The sequence below is a fragment of the Canis lupus genome, chromosome 4 (genome assembly GCF_011100685.1).
Source record: "Canis lupus familiaris isolate Mischka breed German Shepherd chromosome 4, alternate assembly UU_Cfam_GSD_1.0, whole genome shotgun sequence".
Lineage (NCBI taxonomy): Eukaryota > Metazoa > Chordata > Mammalia > Carnivora > Canidae > Canis > Canis lupus.
In genome coordinates this window covers 10,759,629-10,782,116 of record NC_049225.1, presented here as the reverse complement: position 1 = coordinate 10,782,116, position 22,488 = coordinate 10,759,629, and positions in this window count along the sequence as shown.

Below are 22,488 nucleotides of genomic sequence, written 5' to 3'. Positions count from 1 at the left end.
TATTTCAAGTCTTTGTTAAGATTCTGATTAATTCCCTTGCCATTTTCACAGAATATGAGGCTTATTTTTATTGTTGGTTCATGTAAAAATGTAACTGATACAAAAATGTAATATTAATCCATCACTGCAGTTATAATTTTTGGATACACAATTCATTGCAGTGGGAAAGGTCTGGGAGATTTCTAAACAGAAGAAAACTCAGAAAAAAATCAATTTTTTCCCCAATGGTATACAAACCTTCCCTCTTTTTAGATATGGATCCTATTTTTATTAAATGAAAAAGTAAAATAGAATGCAGTTGTTCCCCTATGAGCTGGCTTTAACAAGGAAGCTTGTTTCTTATTTAAGTCTCATGCAAAAATTCACTAAGGGCAAGAAACCCTACAAGACAGAACATCTAAGATCAATTTATTTAGATTCAATATAACAAGTATTGGTTGATCATTCATTATGTACCAGGCATGATCGTAGGCATTGTAAATTCAGAGATGACTAAGATGGCTGTATCCTTAAGAAGCTCACAATTCCTTCCTGAGACAGGAAGCTGGATGAGGCATTCTTGTACAATGAGAGGAGTTCATAGATGGAGTCTGGGCTATGGAGTCTTGATGGAGCACCCAAGGACATGGACAGTTCCTTCTGAGGAGAGCTTGCTCTTATTTGGTTGTGTGCCTATCCTTTCTGATAGACCTAAGACTGACTACATGGAGACAATGACAATGCCTTCTTTGTTGCAGCCCTGCCAAAGTACAGGGTTCAACTTATGTTTTTATAGAAAAATAGAAAGAAAGAGGTGGGGTGGGAAGCAGGGAGGGCAGAAGGAAGGAAGGAAGGAAGAAGGAAGGAAGGAAGGAAAAAAGACAAATATTAGTAATAGATGTGATTCTTGAGCCAAACATTAAAGGATGAATGTAATTTTTCTAAATTGGAGAAGGAGGGAATAATGAATTCTGCCTGAAATAGGAAGTCAGCAAAGATTTCACAAAAGAGATGACAGTTTAGCCAAACTTTGAAGGCCACCAGAATTTGTCACTTGGAGCTTAGCTCCCCAGCCCTTGATTTGTGCTGTACTCAGTCATTCATTTCCAAGAATATGGAAAAGGGAGGAAAGGTAGCTTCCCAGAGAAGCCCGGCAAACACCTCATGGGCCAGGTGATGAAGGCCAACAGCAGTGGTGGCATATAGCCTAGATGTGGTACGATGAGAAGGTCACTTCGCTTCTATGGTCTCTCTCCCTAAAACTATAACCCCAGTCCAATCATGAGAAAACCACAAGATAAACTCAAGTTGAAGTCAAATCTCTAACTGGAACTCCACAAAACTATCAAGGTCACCAAAAACAAGGGAAGTCTGAGAACTGTCACAGCATAGAGAGTGCTAAAGACACATGCTAACCAAATGTGATATGTATTGTGGCTGGGACCGTGGGACAGAAAAAGGACATTAAGGGGAAATTAGTGGAATCCAAATGACATGTGGGATTTGGTTAACAGTAATGTACAAAGGTTAGCTCCTTGGTTATGACAAATGTGTCACTTTAATGTGAGATTTTTGAAAAGATTTTATTTATTTGTTCATGAGAGATACGCAGAGAGAGAAGCAGAGGCATAGGCAGAAGGAGAAGCAGGCTCCATGCAGGGAGTCCAATGCAGAACTCGATCCCCGGACTCCAGGATCACACCCTGAGCCAAAGGCAGTTGCTCAACCACTGAGCCACCCAAGCATCCCAATGTGAGATGCTAACAATAGAGGGAAGGGGAGGATTTTGAAAAACCATCTTTGCAACTTTTCTGTAAACTGAAAAATATTCTAAAGTAAAGTTTATTGAAATTAAACAAGAGGCACATGCTATTTCCAATCACAAAAACTGACCCAAGAACTCAGAGCTACTTGCTCACACTAGATCCTGCCTCTCAGATACTGTCACTCAGTACTATTATGAGATTGCTAAAATGAATGAATGAAGTCTCTGTTTCACTTGCAAATAGCTTGTGGTTGGGGGTGAACAAATATCAAATAAATTTACCAATTGTAATTAGAGGGAGAGAAAAAAAATTAAGTCAAATTGTGTAGGCTAATAGTCTATAAAATGAGGCAAAACAGCAGAGAGAAAGAACACTGTTGAGAATTGTCACTTCCACCCTCATTTCCTGGGTCTATGTCAGTGGGGACCACACCTCACCCACATGGGGAAGGGGTACTTGTAGTCCCACAGTGAGTCCAGGGATCTGAAGCTAAGTGCCACTTTCCAGGCTCCTATGACTTTGGGTCCCTTGTTGGGTAGGATTTGGAATTTTTTTCTGTCTGTGCTTGATGAACATCACCCTTAGTCCAGTCTGGTCTTGAGAATGCAAAGTCCCTTCTTGTGTATCATTCTCCTGCCAAGTGTGCCTGGCCCAGGGGCACATGGACAGAAATAATAAAATCTGAATTGCAACGTGAAAGGCCATCAGAATTCAACAGAATTGAGGCTGGGGAGAAGAGCAGATTTGAATAAAGCCAGTACCAAGCATGCTATGCAGGGCCTGCAGTGAGGGACCTGGGCGGGCTGGCCTGGGAGACTCTGTTGGGACGTGGTGGGGGTAAAGTCGTGGCAGGTGTGGTGTTGGACTGTGAAGACCCTGTGTGCTGGGCAGAGGAGCTTGCACTTGCTGAGTAGAGTGAACCACTGAGGGAATATTGAATGGGAGTTGCCTTGCTCTAGGAAGATGAATCCCATGACGGTGCTCAGGAAGTACTGCGGCAGACTGCCTGGCTACATCATAATCTGGGAGATAGTGCCTGTGGTCATTCAAATTACTAGCAGCACTTTGGAATAGAAAGCAATAAAAGGAAGTTCAAAGGTGTGAAGTGGAAGTTGTCAGTTTTTAACTCCGGAATGTATTTATCTATTGCGTACTGTTTCTGAGATATGTGAGAAAGTGATTTTCCAAAGGTGTGTGCATTGAGATGCTTACTTCTAGTAAGCTGCTCCAGGTTTTCTCGGTCTCATCCAATTTTTCCTGAAGCACTGTATCATCCTTATTTTCACTTCTGCTCTCAAAGTAATCTCACATTTGAGTGGTTCACAGGGTTACTTCCGCCTATGATGAATTAGCTGCTGGGCGAGGAGCCAGGACCGGGCAATTTCATGTTCACAATGGCCTTGTTGCATATGCAGGGCTAAGTCACGGTTTGTGGGGCCAAGCGGCCGCAGTGTGCGCTTGCTATGCCCCTGAGAATCTCAGGGGCATGGTGTTTGCTGGGGCGAACTCCCTCCTCATGTCCTTACCTTTCCCCAAGTGGTGCCACTAGTTGGATTTTCTGTTTTGTGAAAGAAGGCCATGGAGTTGGTTTCTTTGCCAGAAGCGTGCAATCAACTAGGACACCAAATGTTGTAAATGGCAAGCAGAGATTGGGCAATAAAGGGACGAGTGCTTAAGGGAGAGGCAGTGATTGGCTGGCTCTTCCTCTCAGGTGTGGCACAGGGCTTCTGGGAACTGGGCTCAACTAGTTGCCTCTTCTCTGCAGAAAAAGCTGTCTGCTATTTTATGAAGTGTTATTTAGATAATAACTTTATCACTGCTCTAGGTACTTCACTCCTTTACAGAGGTTTTTTTTTTTTTTTTTTAAGTAATCCCTATGCCCAATGTGGGGTTTGAATTCCCAGCCCCGAAATCAAAAGTTATACTTTCTTCTGACTGAGCCAGTTAGGCACTCCCTTTACAAAGATTTTTATAGTATCTTTGGGGTCCCTCTGCTAGGGAAGAATAGGATTATGTACATCGGTGGAGCACAGTGTGTAACAAGGGGGTAAAAAAGAAAGGAAGTACCAGCAGCTGGAGGTTAAGTTTCCAACTATCTCATTCCTTTTGGCCATGGCTTAATTTTGCTTTGTTTCAGAAAATGTTAGATATAAAATTCAATTTGGCTTTTTCCGTCCTCGATTAGAAGTTAATGAATTTCTGTGGTATTTGATCTGGCCACAGGCTATTTCATTAGCTAAATAAAAGTTCCATTAATTTTAGTGAGCTCATAATTATACTGGATGGTAGGCTTTGGTGGAAGCATGCAGTTAGACTGTTCTCATTCAGTTTCATCTTTTACATTTCCCCCAGAGATGGACAGCAGGGCCCTGCTAATTTACATAACTACATAAATATAGATTTTTTTTAACAAACCAGCATTTAAGATTAGAGCCAGTCATTGTTCTCCTCTCAGTTCTTAGGGTAATCAGAGGATGCTTCTCAGTGGGGAGGGTCTGCCTCCAGAAAGAGGGCCCTCCGGGGGACTCGAGAAAATGGAACAGGCAAGAAGATGTTCAGACAAAGCCCATCAGGCACCTGGAGAATTGGACGCGCTATGAGGAGACAGACAAATCGTGGCTCCCTTGCCATTTCTTTTTCATAAAGCAAAGAACTTTAGATCCTTTATATGGATATGTTTAAAATACAAATAATTCTTTTCTCCTGCTGGTAGCTTTTAAGACAAGCAGAAGAAATGGTTGTTTTAAAAGGCATTTGAATCATACAGCTAAAGCCAAATTTAACTATTTCTTTACAGTTTAAAAACATTCAGAATGACAAATACACAATGATATGGGGGGATCACACAAATATAATGGTGAACCAAAAAATCTAGACCCAGAAGATTATGTACTATATGATTTATTCACATAATAATTACTTATATAAAAAATAGACTAGAGGGCACCTGGGTGGTTCAGTGGTTGGGTGTCTGCTGTTGGCTCAGGTTGTGATTCTGGGGTCCTGCGATGGAGTTCTGCATTGGGCTCCCTGCAGGGGGCCTGCTTCTCCCTCTGCCTTTGTCTCTGCCTCTCTCTCTGTGTCTCTTATGAATAAATCAATAAATATACTTAAATTAAAAAAAAACTAGGCTAGAGAGTTTTAGAAGACCAGGGAGTGGTTATCACTGGAGATCATGATGAGAAGAGGGAATGCAGGGGGCCTCTGGGAGGCTGGTGATGTTCTGTTTCTGACGTTGGGTGATGGATACATGAACTTATTCACTTTGAATTAGGTCACTGCAAGTTTTGTATGTTTTTGTAAATAGTTTGCACTTCCAAAAGTTTAAAAAAGGAAATAACCTCCACCAAAAGAAAGAGACCATACTCATATAAATTATTTCATTTAACTTCCTTTTTTTTTAAATTTAAAGATTTATTTATTTATTTGAGAGAGAGACAAGTTGAGCAAGTGGGTGCAGTGGGGTAGGTAGGGGCAGACAGAACTTCAAGCAGGGATCCAAGCTGAGCAGGGAGCCCCCATGGGGCATGATCTCACAATTCTGAGATCATGACACAAGCCAAAACCAAGAGGCAGATGCCCAACCAACTGAGCCACCCAGGTGCCCTTCATTTTAACTTCTTACAACAACCAACCTGTAAGGAAGGCATGTGGAGTGTTGGACCCCATCCCCTGAGGTACTGTGGCTCTTGGAGAATTGCTCTCTGTTCCTGAGTTGAGAAAGGTCTGGCCCACCCATCTTCTGAAATGGGTCCAGTGCATTCCCTTCCCTGGGTCCTACCTGTTAGAGTGGCTCACTGATTGGAATGTGCCAGCAGCAAGCAGAGAAACCCTTTTGATACTTTGATTAATAGGAAAACTGAGATATGAATATGCAGTTTCAGAGCCAACCGGACCCATTGTTAATCTGCTCTGCAGGTGTATATGACCTTTGTCTCCCTTTCTAACCCTAGACTTGGAAGCTGTCATAGCTGAAAGTATTCATAAGTGTGTCAGGAAGAAGATCTGAAAGGACAGGCCATTTCCAGATTATTTCCACTCTGGGTTACATCTATAACAGATTTTTTTTTTCCTTTGGGATAAGTTCAATTCATCTCTGATCACTCCCTGCCTATGAGTATCTTTCTGACTGTCCACTTTGGAGTGACACTTTTTCTTCTCCTCACTAAGAACATGGATTTTAGGCCTTACTATCTATCTTCTACTCACTTGGAACTGGCTAGCCACAAACAAGGAAAGCTAAATATACCTGCTCTGAGGACTGAGGATTCTCAGTGACCTCTGACATACGAGTTAAGGTGAAAAGGACAAGTAAAGGTAAAAAAGGTTTTTCTTTATTTGCAGTTCCATCAAAAGAAGGGATTGAGCTAGATCTCTTCCACTTGAGTGTTATGTTTTTGACTTTTAAACTTCCACAAGGCTTCTAGTAAAACTTCCAGAGGATTGAAGCCATGCTCCATTCTAAAATCTCACTAAGATGACTGTAAATGAGTGATGAATGAATGATATAAACCCACAAGGGCAAGGAGAACAGTAGTGGTGAGCATAGAAGAGAGACATCAGGAAAGTTTGGCAGATGAAAGCAGATCAATGATTGGTAACTGATCATCAGGGCCAAGAAACTAGGAATCTGCATACCTGAAGAGAAGGAATGCAAACAAGAAGCCAGCCAACGCTACAGCAGAGCCCCAGAAGGGTTGGAGGCCCCCAGTACCTCAGAAGCTGGGATGACTGACTAGGGAGGTGCCAGACAAGACTGGTTGAAAATGTGCATGAAGGACAAATAAGAAACATCCTTCCCCAATCCTTACTCTGCCTCTCTTTAACCCATACAACCAGGAGAAGGAGAATTTATTCTGCAGAGAAATCAAACCAGAGAGGCTTTGCGCTGAGGGATATGAGGAGAACTAGGGGTGAGGTGAAATATGAAAAAGAGGTAAAATAAATAAAATCCTACTTAAAAATTCTGAGTGGGTGCAGCCCAAGAGAGATGTAGAGGTAGGAGAATGTGAAGGTTTCCCAAGGGAACAATGGGGCTGAATCACCCACCACCTTAAGTGGTAGAGTCTACCAGATGCTAGCTCCAATCAACTTTTTAATTTCTCACTTCTAGCAAAATGAGAACATCACCAGACAATAAATTTTTTATGAGAGGCAAGAACTAAAACAGATGAAAAAAAAAAAAAAAAGGAATATAGAAGGAAACAAGAGACAATAGTGGAAGGAAAAAAAAAGTCAAGAGATAAGAGGATCTTGTATCTATGAAACAAGAACAGTATGCCAGTAAAACAACAACAACAACAAACACAAAACTTTGGAGTAAAAGAAAGAAATCTCTTGAAAATTAGAAAATATAGTAGCAGAAATACAAATTAAAACAAATGTTTTCCTCATTACCAGAATAAAGGTGTGAAAATCATCACTAAGCCCAAACTCAAATGGAAGAGGAGCCACATCAGCCTCCAAACCCCTGTGCCCACAAATTGAAGCAAGTCAACCCCTGCTGACTGCCTGATCTCAAATGTAGTAAAATCAGCCAGAAAGTGGGAAGGCCACTGATATGCAAAGGTCTTCCTCAAACACAACCAAGTCATAAACAAACTAAAAACTAAGTAGCAATGCAAGTCCCTACTTTTGACTCCTTATGGAAGTTTGAAACCAGCAAGTTCAATGTGACTCTTGCTGTTGTAACAAATAACCACAAACGTAGGGCTGAAATGGCACAAATACATTATTTTCGATGTGTTCCATATAGGGCTCACTGGGCTAAAATCAAGGTGTCAACAGAGTTGCTTTCTTTTTCTGAAAGCTTGACGTTAAAATCCATTTCCTTTTTTTTTTTTTAATTTTTATTTATTTATGATAGTCACACACACAGAGAGAGAGGAGCAGAGACACAGGCAGAGGGAGAAGCAGGCTCCATGCACCGGGAGCCCAATGTGGGATTCGATCCCAGGTCTCCAGGATCGCGCCCTGGGCCAAAGGCAGGTGCCAAATCGCTGTGCCACCCAGGGATCCCCTAAAATCCATTTCCTTGAGCGTTAGGGTTCTTAGTAGAATTCAATTGCATGTGATTGTGGCACCCAGGTTCCCATTTCCTTGCTGGCTGTCTGCTGAGGGCCGATCCCGGCACCGAGAAGCTGCCTGTATTTCCTGGCTCAAGGCCTCCTTCCTACATATTCAAGCCAATAATGATGGGCTAAGTTTCTCTCAGTCTTCTAATCTCTCCTGCCTCTTTTACCATCTTCTCATCTCTCTGACATCTGCTGGGGTCTTTACTTTTTTTTTTTAATTCAAGTTAGTTAATATATAGTGTATTATTTGTTTCAGAGGTAGAATTTAGTGATTCAGCATTTACATATAATACCCAGTGTTCATGACATCAAGTGCCCTCCTTAATGCCCATCACTCAGTTACCCCAAACCCCCACCTGCATCCCCTGGGTTCACTACTTTTAATGTAACACATTCACAGTTCCAGGAATTAGGGTGTGGACATCTTGGGGGACATTATTTGGCCTGCCACACATCAGAACACTTTAACAAAAGAGACTCTACCTTTATCAAAACATGGTCATACCCACATCTCAGGTTGACTCTCCTGATTGTTGGTGTGATGTTGATGAATCTGTGGCTACCGACCTGAGGGGACAATAAGCAGGGGAGATATGAGGAAATCATTAAAGAAGTCAGATGTACATTAAAAAAAATTCTACAACCCATCTAGCCTTTATGTTACTTTCATTTATGTTACATGTGGGAGCCAAGTACTAATGAGGATGAGATGTCACTGTGAGAATAGCCACCAGGGCTGATTAAGGACCTCTTCCTACTGACAGGGCCTCTGTGTGTTCCTCCAAGGCATTTGGTGCTGTCCCTGTGGGTCAAGTGGAGACTGACATTCTAAGAGCACACATGATAGTAACCTTTACCCAGTTAAACTCACAACCAAGGAGATGTCTATCAATGCTTCACTTTACATGTCACTTCACATGCTTGTCCCTCTTCTCCCATGGAAGCTGCCAGCTTTCCTGCACAGATGACAACCCTGAGCCAAATAAGCCAAATCAGAACTGGATAAACCCTAGGGCTGCATAGCCATGTTGCTTGGTTCTTTGTAAGGAGAAGATTGATCTGGTTAGAAGCTGGAAGAGGCATGAAGTCTTGAAATCTGGTGATGATGCCAACATTGGCATGGTTCCTGGCAGGGCTCTCCAGATCATCTTCCCAGGGAGAGTTTTACTGGCAGGGATGTGAGAGCGTCTGTAGTTCTGAGTGTCTGTAGACAGTTAACAAGAAGGCCAATGGACGTAGCAAGGTCAAAATGTCTGTCCAGAAAACTCAGAGGCTAAAAGAACATTCTATCCCACACCTGCCTCCAAGTCCCACTGGAGTAGAACTAACTTGACACTGTGTGTTCTGATGGACAATTTGAGTCATTTGTTCAACAGGAAAAAGTTCGCTGATGAAAACAATGTATTATAAAAGCTTCAAAAGGAAAATAATATTTTGTGGGCTTGTTGGTGGCAATTGTAAGTTTTTAGGCTTTAAAATCGATAATTAGGGGCACCTGGGTGGCTCGGCAGTTGAGCATCTGCCTTTGGCTCAGGGCATGATCTGGGGTCCTGGGATTGAGTACTACATTGGGCTCCCTGCAGGGAGCCTGCTTCTCTCTCTGCCTATGTCTCTGCCTCTCTCTCTCTCTGTGTCTCATGAATAAATAAATAAAATATTTTTAAAAATTAATATTTAAAAATGAAAACGACTTGATCAAAATAGGTTTCAGAATAAGAAAACAGTTAAAATGAAATTTAATGTGCAAAAAAAAAAAAATCAAAGGAACTATTCTAAGATAAAGGTGAGGAAATCTCCAGGAGCTAGAGTAAAAATACAAAGAAATAAGTGAAAAAGACAGGAAAAGTAAATGATCCATCCACAAGGTTCACCCAACATCCTAGTAAAAGGAATTCTTTGTGAGGATGAATAAATATTTGTCAAAGTGTCATTTAAATAAAAATCTCAGAAATGAAAGATATGATGCATCAGGTCCACCACAGGCCCAGCTCACAATGAGTGAAAAAGTCCTTCACCAAGGCACATCAGCTTGGATTTTCAAGGGTAAGGATAAAGACAAGACCCTAAAACTGTTCACAAGGGGAGAAATCTCTACTACAGAGAATAAGAGTTTGGATGCTATTCAACTGTCCATTGGTGTCTAGAAAATGGAGGAGCAAGTCCTTGAAATTCTGAGGGAAGACGATTTCCATCCTAGAATCCTATATATAGTTCACTGGGTCAGATGCTATAAAGACAATTTCAGACAGGCAAGCTCTCAAAGATACATTTCCCTTGGAGTTTTTCTTAAGTCCTTAATCAAAAGAAAAAGTAAATCAAGAAAAAATGATTTGGAAATCAAGAAACAGGGGATCCCCCACAGGAGAGTCACAGAGAATCCTCAGCTTGTGGTGGAAAGAGCCTGGGTGTGTGGAGAACAGCCTGTCCAGGTAGGCTGTGGGGTAGCGCCAGTAGCCCTTCTGGAGAGATATTGATGAGAAAAACAAAAAGCAAAAAACATTATGTGATATCTTTGTCTATATTGAGAGGAATTTTGTAGCTTTGCCCAGAGAATTTAAGAAGAGGTGAGGTAGATGGACAACTGTGTCAACACTATGTGGTATACTTGCTGCCTCCAGAGAAATAATACATCGTACTACAAATAAATGACAATTACAGTATATTATACGGTTCACTCTTGAACCATATTCACATGGTTGTTAATAGTGAAACCATTAACTATTCATTGGGCCCCAGATTGTTACTAGAAGTCCATTAAGAGCATGGGAGTGAGGGAGGGGAAGTGGAAGGTGGAGATGTTGAGCGAAGGCAGCTAGGTTCCAACCCCATGAAATAAGAAGTCAGTTGATGATGTTTAAAACTGCAAACTTTTAAAGAAGCCTTGTAAGGTGTAGCATTTAAGAATACAGAGACGAATTTCAGAAAAAGAGCTGAAAGGGCCACCTCTGGCCAGGGAGCTGAGTGGTGAGGATAGTGTGTCAGAAGACTCTTCTTTCTCATTGTAGGACTTGTGGTATCACTGGAATAAAAAATTGTGTACATTTCTTGCTGTGATAAAAATACAGATTTAAAAATGTAAATAACGTTAGATTCCTCCGCTATAATGGCAGCTGTGTGCCCCTGCACCACAGGCAGGCAAGTCTTCCATGCTGTGGAATTGCTGACACACCACACAGCAGAGATGCCAATGTCCTGGGACCAGTCATGTGACAGGCCGCTGGAGAAGCTGGCTCACACCGCCCTCCGCGGGCTCCGCATGGACTTCTCAGAGGCCACTTCTTTCTTCTCCCAGAATTGGTGCGTTCCTGGGCAAGAGCTGCTTGGATGTATTTACAGCCGAAAGTGGCATATACTGAGGTCAGGAAATGAGAATGTAGGGTGATTGTTGTGTAATTGTGAATAATTCTGGTAAAAAAAAAAAAAAAACATGCAGTATTTTAGTGGGGAGCATATTTTGAATTGAATTTCCTGATATTTGTATTTATCCTGATCAAACTTGCTAGCCTTCTGCTGGATAGATGCTTCTGCCTGCTTGGTAGCCCAGTTTAAGAGCCTCCTGATGGGCTTCCTCCTTAGCCTCCATGTAGATGAACTTGAGTCCCTTTGATTGGTCTCAGAAATCATACTCTCCTTGCTCAGTGGCTTTGAGTCCAAAGAAGGGTCTTTTTTAGGCCATCCTTCATTTTTCTGTGGCTCCTTTGCTTTAAGATCTGTATTAGGAGCTGTCTGTGTTAGGTTAGCAATCAGAATTCTGTGTATTTAGATGCCAGAGGCTGGCCCAGCTAGGCTTCCCCTCCCCGCCACCCCCCCCAATCTGGCTTTCCTCTGTTTGAATGTGGGCTGGGCAGCAGCCACCAGGGGCAGAGCCTTCTGGGCTGCACAACCAGCCCCCATCACTGAGGGGCCTTGCTCTTGAGAGTTGTCTCCTGCCAGTCTGTCTCTGAGATAGCTGGGCTTGGGTGCACTAGGGGGACCGCAGTGGTCTCGTATGTCACCTCTGGCTTCTCTGCATATGTGGATCATGCAGGCTTGGCATTGATGTGGTTAGAACTAGACTTGGAAATTCAGCTATGAATTTGTGAACTCCCAGGGAAATCCTTTCTGTTTTTTTTGTTTTTCTTTTTTTACAAATATCAAGTAAAATGAAAGATTGGATTGATGATTTGTCATCAGAATCAGTTCAAAGGATTGCTCTTCATTTGGAACATCTAGAACGATGAGAGAAGAGAATACAATGTTCTCAATATGAATTAGTCTCTTGATTCTTGCCATTATTTTGCATGTGTACGCAGAGCTGGGCTGCTGGGCTGGATCTGCTCTAAATGCTTGGCTTGGATTTGACTTTGCACTAGACAGAGGTGTGAATTTTAATTAATCCATGAGCAGGCTCAGCCGTGAGTGGGCACAGCCAGAAGCAGGCCCAGGTAGAGTTCCTGGCCCTGAGGGCATTGAGCAAATCTCAATGACACTGATGGAGGCTTCCCGTGGCCAGGCCCTGCCGTATGTTCCCACAAGTATTCACTCTTGTCACAGGTGCATGATGATCTCTGTTTACCATGAAGAATCTGAGGTAATGAAGGTTTTTGTAACTCACTAAAGCTCAAAACTGGCAAAGCCTGGATTTGAACCCTGGTTTTCCAATCATGAGCCCATACTCTTCCCCACCCTACATCCCTCCCCTGGAAGCTAGTTATGTGACTGAGGGCAAGTCATTTCCTTCTCCAGACTTCTGGGGTTTTTCTGTCTACAACGAGAAGTTTTGATAGGAGAAACTCTGGGCCCTTTTGTGCTCTAAAACACAGGCCCTGCGTGTGACAGGAACTGGCATACAGTAGGCACTTAATCTGTGTTAGTTTGAATGAGTGAATGAAATATGAGGAAATAATTCTTTCTCAGTAGCAGAAAAATCACTTACCTATGTAGGCAACGAGCTCCTGTTTGGAAGTCAGAAACTGTGGAGATGGGAGTCCCAGGGCACAAAAGGGCCCCAGAGTTTCTGTTGTCAAAACTGTCATGGAAATATCAGGAATGATTTTGTATTGCAGTTATGTCTACTTTTCACGTCCATAAGATTGCAAGCTTCCTGAGACCCGGTCCTCACTGTATGTTTTGCCCTGTGTGTTCTCTCTAGTGTAAGATATACCTAAAGAGATTGTAAAAATGTAGATTCCTTGGCTTCACCCCCTCACCCCCAAGGGGCCCTGACTCAGGAAGTCTGGGATGTGGCCTACAAATCTGCGGTTTTCACATTCAAGAAGAACCTGGTGCTTTGTTCTATGGTTCTCATTGTGGAACATTCTATGCTGGACGAGCTCTGGAAAAATCAATTACTAGATTAAATCATGTGTTTCCATCCCCCTGTGAGTGGAGGATCAGGGTAGGTCCAGTTCAGGAACGGCTGACATGCAAAGGAGTGCTGAGTCCCTAGGGAGTCAGATCCAGACTTGGTGGCTCACTTTAAGTACTAAGACAAAAGTACTCAAACCAAACGATGCAGAACTAGACAAATTGAACAGTGAGGAATAGAAAATGACCAAAAAGGAAGCCAGTCTGCTGCTATAGTTGCACAGGCATGTCAAGTACATGGGCAGAGCAGATACTTAGGAATTGACACGGCAACCAACTGTGAATGAATATCTGATGTCCGCAGCTCAGGATGTCCTGGGAATAGGGGTCAGCGTGGGGAGAAGGGGCTGCTGGATGTCAGCAGAGCCTGTGCCTGCATGATGCTGGACCCTGATCCTGTGCCCCATGTCCCCATTGTGAGGCTCAGGGCTCTGCCGTTCATGGGTGGTGCTCATGACAGGTGTCTCCTTAACTAGGAAAGGTCATAGACAACAGCCATGACTGATGCTGTATTTTAAAATGGGAAAGGATTCTCCAGATAGAGCAGTGGTTAATTAACATTGACAAGATGGTCCTGGGCAAAAGTCAGCTCCTCTCAGAGGCCATGTGTATTTTTGCATTAAGCAAAAACAATAATAAATTAGAATCAAATCACGAGAACAAAGAGGCCCTTTATCTCAATAGAAAGCCTACTGCGCAACTCAGAGTCTCCCTTTTCTTCTGTGCAAAATAACCTGATCAGAGAGATGAGTTGCTCTCCTCTTGGAGAATGTCAGCCACCAAGGAGGCACCCCGCCAGCGCCAGGCTGGGCAAGACGTGAGCTGCCCCCAGTCCCTGTAGCGTTCAATAAGAAAATGCTTAAGTTGGACACCTAGGTGGCTCAGTTGGTTAAATGTCTGACTCTTGATTTCAGCTCAGGTCATGATCTCAGGGTCGGGAGATAAGCCTTGTGCTGGGCTTCGTGCTGCCAAACATGGAGCCTGCTTGGGGTTCTCTCTCCTTCTCCTTCTGTCCCTCCCCTGCTCATGCTCACTTCACTCTCACTCTCCAAAAAAAAGAAAGAAAGAAAGAAAAAAAGAAAGGAAGGAAGGAAGGAAGGAAGGAAGGAAGGAAGGAAAGAAAAGAAAGAAGAAAGAAAGAAAGAAGAAAGAAAGAAAGAAAGAAAGAAAGAAAGAAAGAAAGAAAGAAAGAAAGAAAGAAAGAAAGAAAAAGAAAGAAAACGCTTAAGTATTTGAGAGAAATAGAGCAAGAACCCTCGGGAGAACCACTGTCTAGTTCTAAGTGGGCATCTGTGTTGTGATTGCAGCAGCACAGATAAAGGAAGAGGGGTTTAATTATGTTTTATTGTTTCATCATTATCTTTTGTTCTCATAGAACCTGCCCCACTTGCCCCCAAGGCTGTTTATTCCCTGCACTTTTGGGGAATTTAGCTACATCTAAATGTTCTGTATTACAGAGGATGGCAGGGGACATTTATTTTAGGGGTAGGTGCAACTCACCTAAAAATTTGCCTAAAGATTCAGTGTCTCTGGGAGGAGGAAAACAAAGGGCTGATGGGAAATCCTGAACCACGCTTCTGTTTCAGAGATGGAAAGCTCCTCCCAGAGATGAGAAGACTTCTTATTCCACTTAAAATCACTCCCAGGTTTCTGTGTGTGTGTGTGTGTGTGTGTGTGTGTGCGTGCGCGTGTGTGCAGAAGGGTGCAGAGACATAGAGACATTTTGGCAGGTCACCTCCATAGGAATGATGGATGCATTCTCATTTATTTTGAACTCAAAAGCTCAACGAATTAGCATGCGGCACATGGACTTTTGACTGTCCTAGAGCCCAGATGAGTCATCCAGGATAAGAACGCAGTAACAGCTTCCAAGTTTCAGGGCCCCTAAAGGATCTAATTCCTAAGAGGTGAGGTAGCTCACTGAGGCCTGTAGATGAAGGGTGGGGATGGAAGAGAAGAAACATTTTCTTCCACTCCTTTTACCCTAAAGGGAAGGGAAGGTGCATAAAGGTCAGCTCTTGGGCTGTTTTCCCCTGCCCCCAATACAGAGGGTGAGGTTTCTCCTCCTTTCTCATGCACGGGTGTGTTGACCACAAATCTGTAGGGACGCTCCCCCACGGCCACGCAGAGCCCAGGAGTGCTGGAGTCAGGAGTGCAGTCCCCGGCATCAGAGCAAATGGGTTCAAAGTCTAACTCTGCTACTTTCTAGTTGGAGAAGTTACTAACTCTTTGCCTTCAGAGTGGGCTTGACGATATCTTTACTTACTTCCCAGCATGGGCATGAAGGTTATGGGCATAAGCATTAGTGTGCTGGATGGCATGCCAGGACAAAGGCTACCTCTCCAACGGCCTTTGGGCTTCCCATTCAACCAAATTAGACATTGACTGAGGCCATCACATGTGGACCAGGTGCTGGGCACTGAGGATACCAAAAGCAAGTCAGTCGGGGCTCGGATGGCCTTTAGTCTCCGGTCTCATGGAGAGATACGTGGCTGCTGGGCCCTGTTATGCTCCTTCTCCACCTGAACTTCACACTCACCGCAGACTCGGACTGGCCTTTCTTGTTTTTCATTCGAGGGGAATAAAAGGCCTCTCGCCGCGTCTGGCAGCACTGGGAATCCAGTCACTGTTGCTGTACCCGCATCAGCCCAGACCTGGTGGCCCGGCTCTATTCACGGGGCTGTGCCTGCATTCTGAGACGGATCTTGCACTCTGTTGCAGGAACTGGCTGTATCTTTCATGTTCTGGGTCACCAGGCCCTACTTTTATCATCTATTCTAGAGTCCAGCATCTAGACAGGACCTAGGGCCACTTCAAAGCACTCCCTTCCTTGCCCTTCCCTTCCCACATCTCATTGTAGGACACCATGAGACATTTATTTCATATGTTTGAGTTTCCTCTCTTCAAGATTCCCCCTTCCAGGGATGCCTGGGTGGCTCAGCGGTTGAGCGTCTTGCCTTTGGCTCAGGGCCTGTTCCCGGATTCCCAGGATCGAGTCCCGCATTGGGCTCCTTGCATGGAGCCTGCTTCTTCTCCTTCTTCTGCCTATGTCTCTGTCTCTCTTTCTGTGTCTCTCGTGAATAAATAAATAAAATCCGAAAAAAAAGATTCCTCCTTCCACGGTGTCAGTCCAGGCTTCTATGAATTCTTTGAAGGATTGGAGAGGCTTCTAACTTGGCCTCGAGAAGCCATCGAGGCCCCAGGCATCCATTCCTCCCTGCCCAGGTCTCTGGATTTTGTCTTGGGCACATTTCTCCTTGGCTCACCTCCAGTCCTCTCTCCCCTCTGCTGCCTGACCCTCCTTGGCAGCAGACCTGTCCTTCCCCATCTGTGAATGATGCTTGAGCTTACCTGTGGGCTCAGCCCACATTTTGAAACCCCCTCACTGTGGACGGGGGCAGTCCTTCTCCCCCTGCATAAAGGCAGGCATGCATAAACGTGAGACCCTCCTGGGACCCTGCACTGCCCCTCCACGAACATGAGCACTGTAGCCATGAACAGGGAAGAGCCCCAGCCTGGCCAGCTTCCTGTGCAGGCTCAGCCCCTGGTTCCTGCATCAGCCCCTGCTTACCATAAGACCTGTCAGGGTTGCCCCTCCTGAGGCCCCTCCCTGAGGCTTCATCCTTTTTTTTTTTTTTTTTTGTGGTGCTTGCCACAGTTGTGCTCAGATAACTTTGATCTCTTATCAAATAACTTAATTTTGACAAGCTGTTTAATGTGCATCTGTGCATGATAATATAAGCTTTAAGAAGGCAAGGACTGTTTTGTTGATCTTTGCACCCCCAACCCACCCCCAGCACCTAACACGGGTCCTCTGAACAAATTCTGGCTCCCCCAAAATACCACTATATAACCTGCTGATAAGCCGCATCCCTTGCTTACCGAGGCTGGGGACAGCATGACCTTGACAGTTTTAATAGCATCTCAGGGATGGGAGTCAAAGTCGGGAATTTATGAGGCTTTGAGGGTAGGTTTAAAACGGTCTTTCCACATAGAGGAGGTGAGGGGTTTAGATCCAGTTGGGTAACATTCATGATATTAGAGTTTAGGTTTGGTGAACACACACAACAATGTTGAGGATTTTGAGGCAGGGGTCTGAAGAGTCTGGGAGTATAAATAGTTGTTGATGCTATCTATTGAAAAGTCTAATAGTTTAGTATTCCTTCAAATGGGGTTTTCAGAGCAATTCTTGAAACAAACAGTTATTTGGAACTTTCCTTTTCCTGAGTCAGGGGTTCCCAAAAGAGCAAAGTCCTGTTGATCTTGACAGCAGATGGAAGGGTTCAATAACTTGAGTTCTGAGATGAAGGATCCCGGATGTCCCCAGGCCCTCCTGACTTCTGGAATCACATTTGAAAGTACAGAATGAGCAATGCTGGCCCACTTGTGCACTGTTTCTGAGAGGTCCAGTGGGATACTTATGTTTGGGTATGACTGCATCCCAGGCCCCCAGAGAAGGTTTTTGCAGGGCATTTCTGGGCTGCCCTTCTCCCATCCTGGCCTTGAGGTTTCCCTTTGTGCCAAAGTAGAGAGGGCTCTGGCATTCCCTGAACACCACCAACACAAGGCCAGTAAGAAAAGCTGGCTCTATGTGGGATGGTGGAGGGAACAGCTCAGCTTCAAACCCAGTGTGGGGCTTGCTTGCTTCTGGAGTTTTCGAGGGCCACACCATGGGCTCCAGTATTCTTCAATCTCTTTCTTAGCACGGTTGGTCGGTCGCCTGCTCGCCTGCTCTCCCCGGGCCCAGACCTCCCGCTCTCCCTCTTCCCACCACAAAAGGTAAAATTCCTCTGTCAGAGATAATAGAAGAAAACAAAACAGAGCAAAACAATCTTGAGAACTCCAGGTTTTGATTAAGCAGAACAATTTTATCTCCTTTCGGCCTCTCCCATCTCTAGTGTCTTACAGAAAATGCCATGAAGGTGTGTCCTCACAGAAAGACAGTCCCCACCCCAGAGGGATTCCATTGTTACCACAGCAAACACTGCTTTCCCCCAACCCATCTGTATATATACACATTTCGTCAGTGCTTGAAAATACTAGGCTGAACCATAAGAAACTCATTTTGTAGGTCAGGATGGTCAAATACCAACAATTTGATATTGCTCAAAGTGAAACCATGTAAAATGCTAAGATCATGAATTAATTCAAATTACTCCTGGCAATTAATTTGATGCCTATGACCAAACACAAAGAATGCTAGCAACAAGGTGGAAAATAATTTTTACCTCTGTTAGTATAAGCCATAAAGATAAGACATGATTTCATTACCGAAGAAGAGGGTATAACGATGGAGCCAGACTATAGGGCAGTGTGATTCTCTTTCACTGTCAGGTCTCAGGGCTTGTCTGTGCTAGGAAACCACCCTGGAGTGGCCAACTGCTATCAGATTTCTACTTTAAACAGGGTTCAGATGTAGGTTGGAAAGACAGGCAGAACGGAATTGAAACAGCTATGGGGAGGGGAGAATGAAAAACCTGACCCCTGGGGTCAGGAGGGAGGATGAGAGGCCAGCACAGGCCCAGTACTTCCTATGAAAGCCCTGACCCCAGGCTCTGGGTATATTAACACCCAGGGGGAAACAGGAAATGGGCGGGTGGGGGGAGGGCTGGGGAAGGGGGAGGCGGGGAGGCCCCACAGCAAGGAGGCCTGCAGAGCCGGTTTAGCTCCGGGGTCCAGGCCCTTAAGCACTTAAGCTGTTTGCTCCTTGCCACACATGCAGACACTGGCTCCCAGGGTTGGGAGGCTGAGGGAAGGTTGTGGAAGGAAAAAAATCAGTATTAGGTAAAGGAAGAGTTTTCCAGATTCCCCCGACCCTGACTCTCACAGATCAACACCTGGATGATGGGATGGGCTGGAGGTCACACACCACACTCCCAGGTGGGCACAGATAGAGCCAGTGAATTCTCCATAGTGACATGAGAAACCTGCTTGCCACTCAGCTCTGTGTGCCAGCCTGGATCTGGGCTGCCCCTGGCTTTTCCAGAGAGTTAGGCAGCCTCACTTTTGCTCAGGTGTTTGGCTGTGAGGCATAATCTTATTTCCTGTTGGAGATTACTCTCCTTCTCCGGGCCCATTTTCTCCGATAGGCCTCCCCATCGGGGGACATGGAAAAGGGCTTGTATTTGGGAACCAGGAGGTTTGATTTGTAGCCACCCCGCACACCTCAACTGCTCCTCATCCAATATTCCTGGTTCTGTGAAATCATAATCTCAGGTCATCTTGGATCACTCCTTTTTGTCTGCTCCTCTTAGATGTTCTTTACCTCCAAAATATTTTTCAACCAAGCCATCCTGTCTCTCTCTGCCATCCTCCCCCTGTCTTGGACCAGACTCCTGACATCTCTCACCTATCTGACTTCTAACTGGTCTACCTCTCATTCTGCTCCCTTCAAATTCATTTTCCAGTTACCTGAGTGATGGCTGTATCTTAAGTCGAGCCTGTCAAGTTACTCCCTTGTTTAAAGCCTCAAGATTCTTTCTCAGAAAATGTTTTACTGTGGCCTCCGAGGCTATCCTACCTGGCACTAACCCTCTATCCGTGCTCCATGCCTTGTCCCCAGGGCTCAGTGGTGCCCCTCATTGATCCCCTTGCTCTGGACTTTGTGTCTCTTGAACCACATGCTTTCAGGCTTGCCTAGTCAGCTGGTCTCATGAGTCCTTTGGGTTGGTTTCTCTAAGCTTATCCAGGGACGTCCTCCCCACCCTCTATCTACTCTGAGGTTCCTTTCTTACAGCCCTGCCTAACGACCAAGAGATCTATTTATGTGTCTGTCTTCCAGACTGGGTGACAAATATCAAGGGGGCAGGGGCCCTTGGCTCTTCATCCTTTCATTCCCGGAAGATTGCCCCAAATGCTGAAAGGGAACAGACTCCTTCTTCATTCTTCCACTCAGGGAGGTTTGCTTTCACTCCTGCTGAGCAGGTGGGGTGTGTGGAGAAGTGATATGGGAACCCAAAGAATGGAGGAGTGTGCTCCCTTCCTCTGGAGCTCTTAATCTGGTTGGAGAGACAGATAAACACTTGTTTACTGAATATACATATGAAGAAAGCTCTTTTTAAAGTCACACAAGGCCACACACAATTAAATACATGTGTACGTGAGCAGTAAACATCTACTGAGGAGGGGAGGGACATCTCCAGGGCTTTGGATTAAAGCTACCTAGTTTTCCTTTTGGTTCCATCCACCCCCTTTACAGCTGCTGCCTTCTTATATTTTACTCTTTGCCTTGTGATGAACAGCATCTGTCATTCCTTGGGAAAGTCACCTCATCTCATTGGACCTTAGTCTCTGCACCTATACGTTAAGGGTGTAGAGTAGGTGAGAGCTAAGAATTTCCTAGCTCTGATGTTCTGAAAGCCACACTCACATTTTCTATCAACATGTTTTTGGTTTCCCTGTCTTTATCTCTGATGCCTGGACGAAGCACAGGAGTTATTCCCCCCGACCTTTTGTTCTGCTTCCTGGACAAGCTTGGAAAACTTCTCTACCTGAGAGTGGGTAGTCAGTCAATGGGAGCTCTTGGGGAGTGCAATGGACTAAAAGTTTATGTCCTCCTCAGATTCAAATACTGAAATCTTAACTCCCAAGGCAATGATTCGTGAGGTTGCATCTCTGCGAGGGGATGAAGTTATGGAGGCAGAACCCTCACAAATGGAATAGTGCTTTTGTAAAAGACGCCCAAGCAAGCTTCCTTGCCTCTTTCAACAAGTGAGGTTATAGCCAAAAGAAAATGGTCTATTGGGAAGTGGCCGGCGCCAGACACTGGATCTGCCAGCACCTTGATCTTGGACCCTTCTCAGCCTCCAGAACTATGAGAAATAGATTTTTGGCATTTGGTCATAGCAGCCCAGATGGACCAAGACAGGGAGGTAAAGAGCCACTGGAGCCTGTCCTACAAGGGAAGGTTTTCTTTCTTTCTGTTCTTAGTTATCACCTTGGCTTACAGACTATTCATTCATTTAATAAATATTGGAGTCTTCACAGTATGCCAGGTTCCAAGCTAAGTACTAGAATATGGAAGTTCATAAGAAGCAATCGCTGTATTTGTATTCCATATGAAAATGGAAACGGTATCCCAGAATAGTGTGGTAAGTAACTGAAGAGGGAGGTGTGAAGCAACACAGGAGTGCAGAAAATGGGGCTGACCAGTAGGCACTCGGGAAGGATATGAGAAAAGAAGTGGTGTTGGAGTAGGGTTCTGAAAGATGGGCTGGAATTTGCAGGTCGAAATGCTCAGTGTGTTGAGGGCCTGTCCATTGCCAGGCAGAGCTGGATTTAAGTTAAGGGGGGGGAGGTCAGCAGTAGACTAGGCTGAGGAGAGGTGAGGTTGGCATGTGGGAAGGACTTTGGGTGGCCTACTTAGGGGTTCACTTTTCATCCTAGAGACTATAGGAGACCACTAACGGTTTTAAAGCAGATCTGAACTTTGGTGGCATGTTGGAAGCAACGATGTGGGAACTGGCTGGAGAAGGGGAGTTTCCTCTGGAGGTCTGTAAATTGCTCCAGCTGGAGACAGGGAGAGGCAATGGGGCAAAAGAGTCAAGGGGAGATACTTAGGAGCTCCCTTCAATGAAACCTGCTAACTGGAGTAGGCTAAGACTGAGTCAGGATTAAGAATAACTCTGAGGTTTCTAATTTGAACAACGGAGTGAAAGGAAGAAGGAAATGTAGAAGTGGATATTATCCAAAGTGACATGTTAAAGTGTCCCATGAGAAGAGTCTGGAGTCTTTGTTTCTGACAATATTTCCATGTGTTTCCTCTCTCCTGGAAACCCCCTCCCTGCTGGCCTATTTTGGTGTCTTGGTTGTGGTCTCATGCCTGGTTTCTGTGTCTCTGTTGAGCCCTTTGGAAGAGAAGTTTTATGTGAATTTCCCCATAAGCATTAGCACTGGATGTCCTTGATTGTGAAGCCTGCAGCTCCTGCCTGGTCCTGTCTTACTCTTCCCTGGGTTCTGCTTTGGCTTCCAGAATCCTAGCCTAGGGGCCTCGCTTGTCCAGATTAATATGCAGAGGAAGATGAGAAGAAAATCATTCTTGACATGTTAGGCTGGATGTGTCTGTGGGATATCTGTGCAAAGATTTCCAGTGGGCAATGGGAAAGAGTTCAGGGGAGGTGGGGAATGGTATTTGGAAGCCAACTATATAGGGCATGGCCAAAATCACTTAGAAAAAGTGTGAGAGTGAAAAAAAGAGGAGAGAGACTGAAGATTGGCCTTTAAGTGATGCTAACATGAGGTGGGTAGGGTATGAAAGCCAGGGAAGGAGAATGAGGAAAGAGTTACTAAGTTCACAGTGGACTACAGGGAGATCATATACCAGA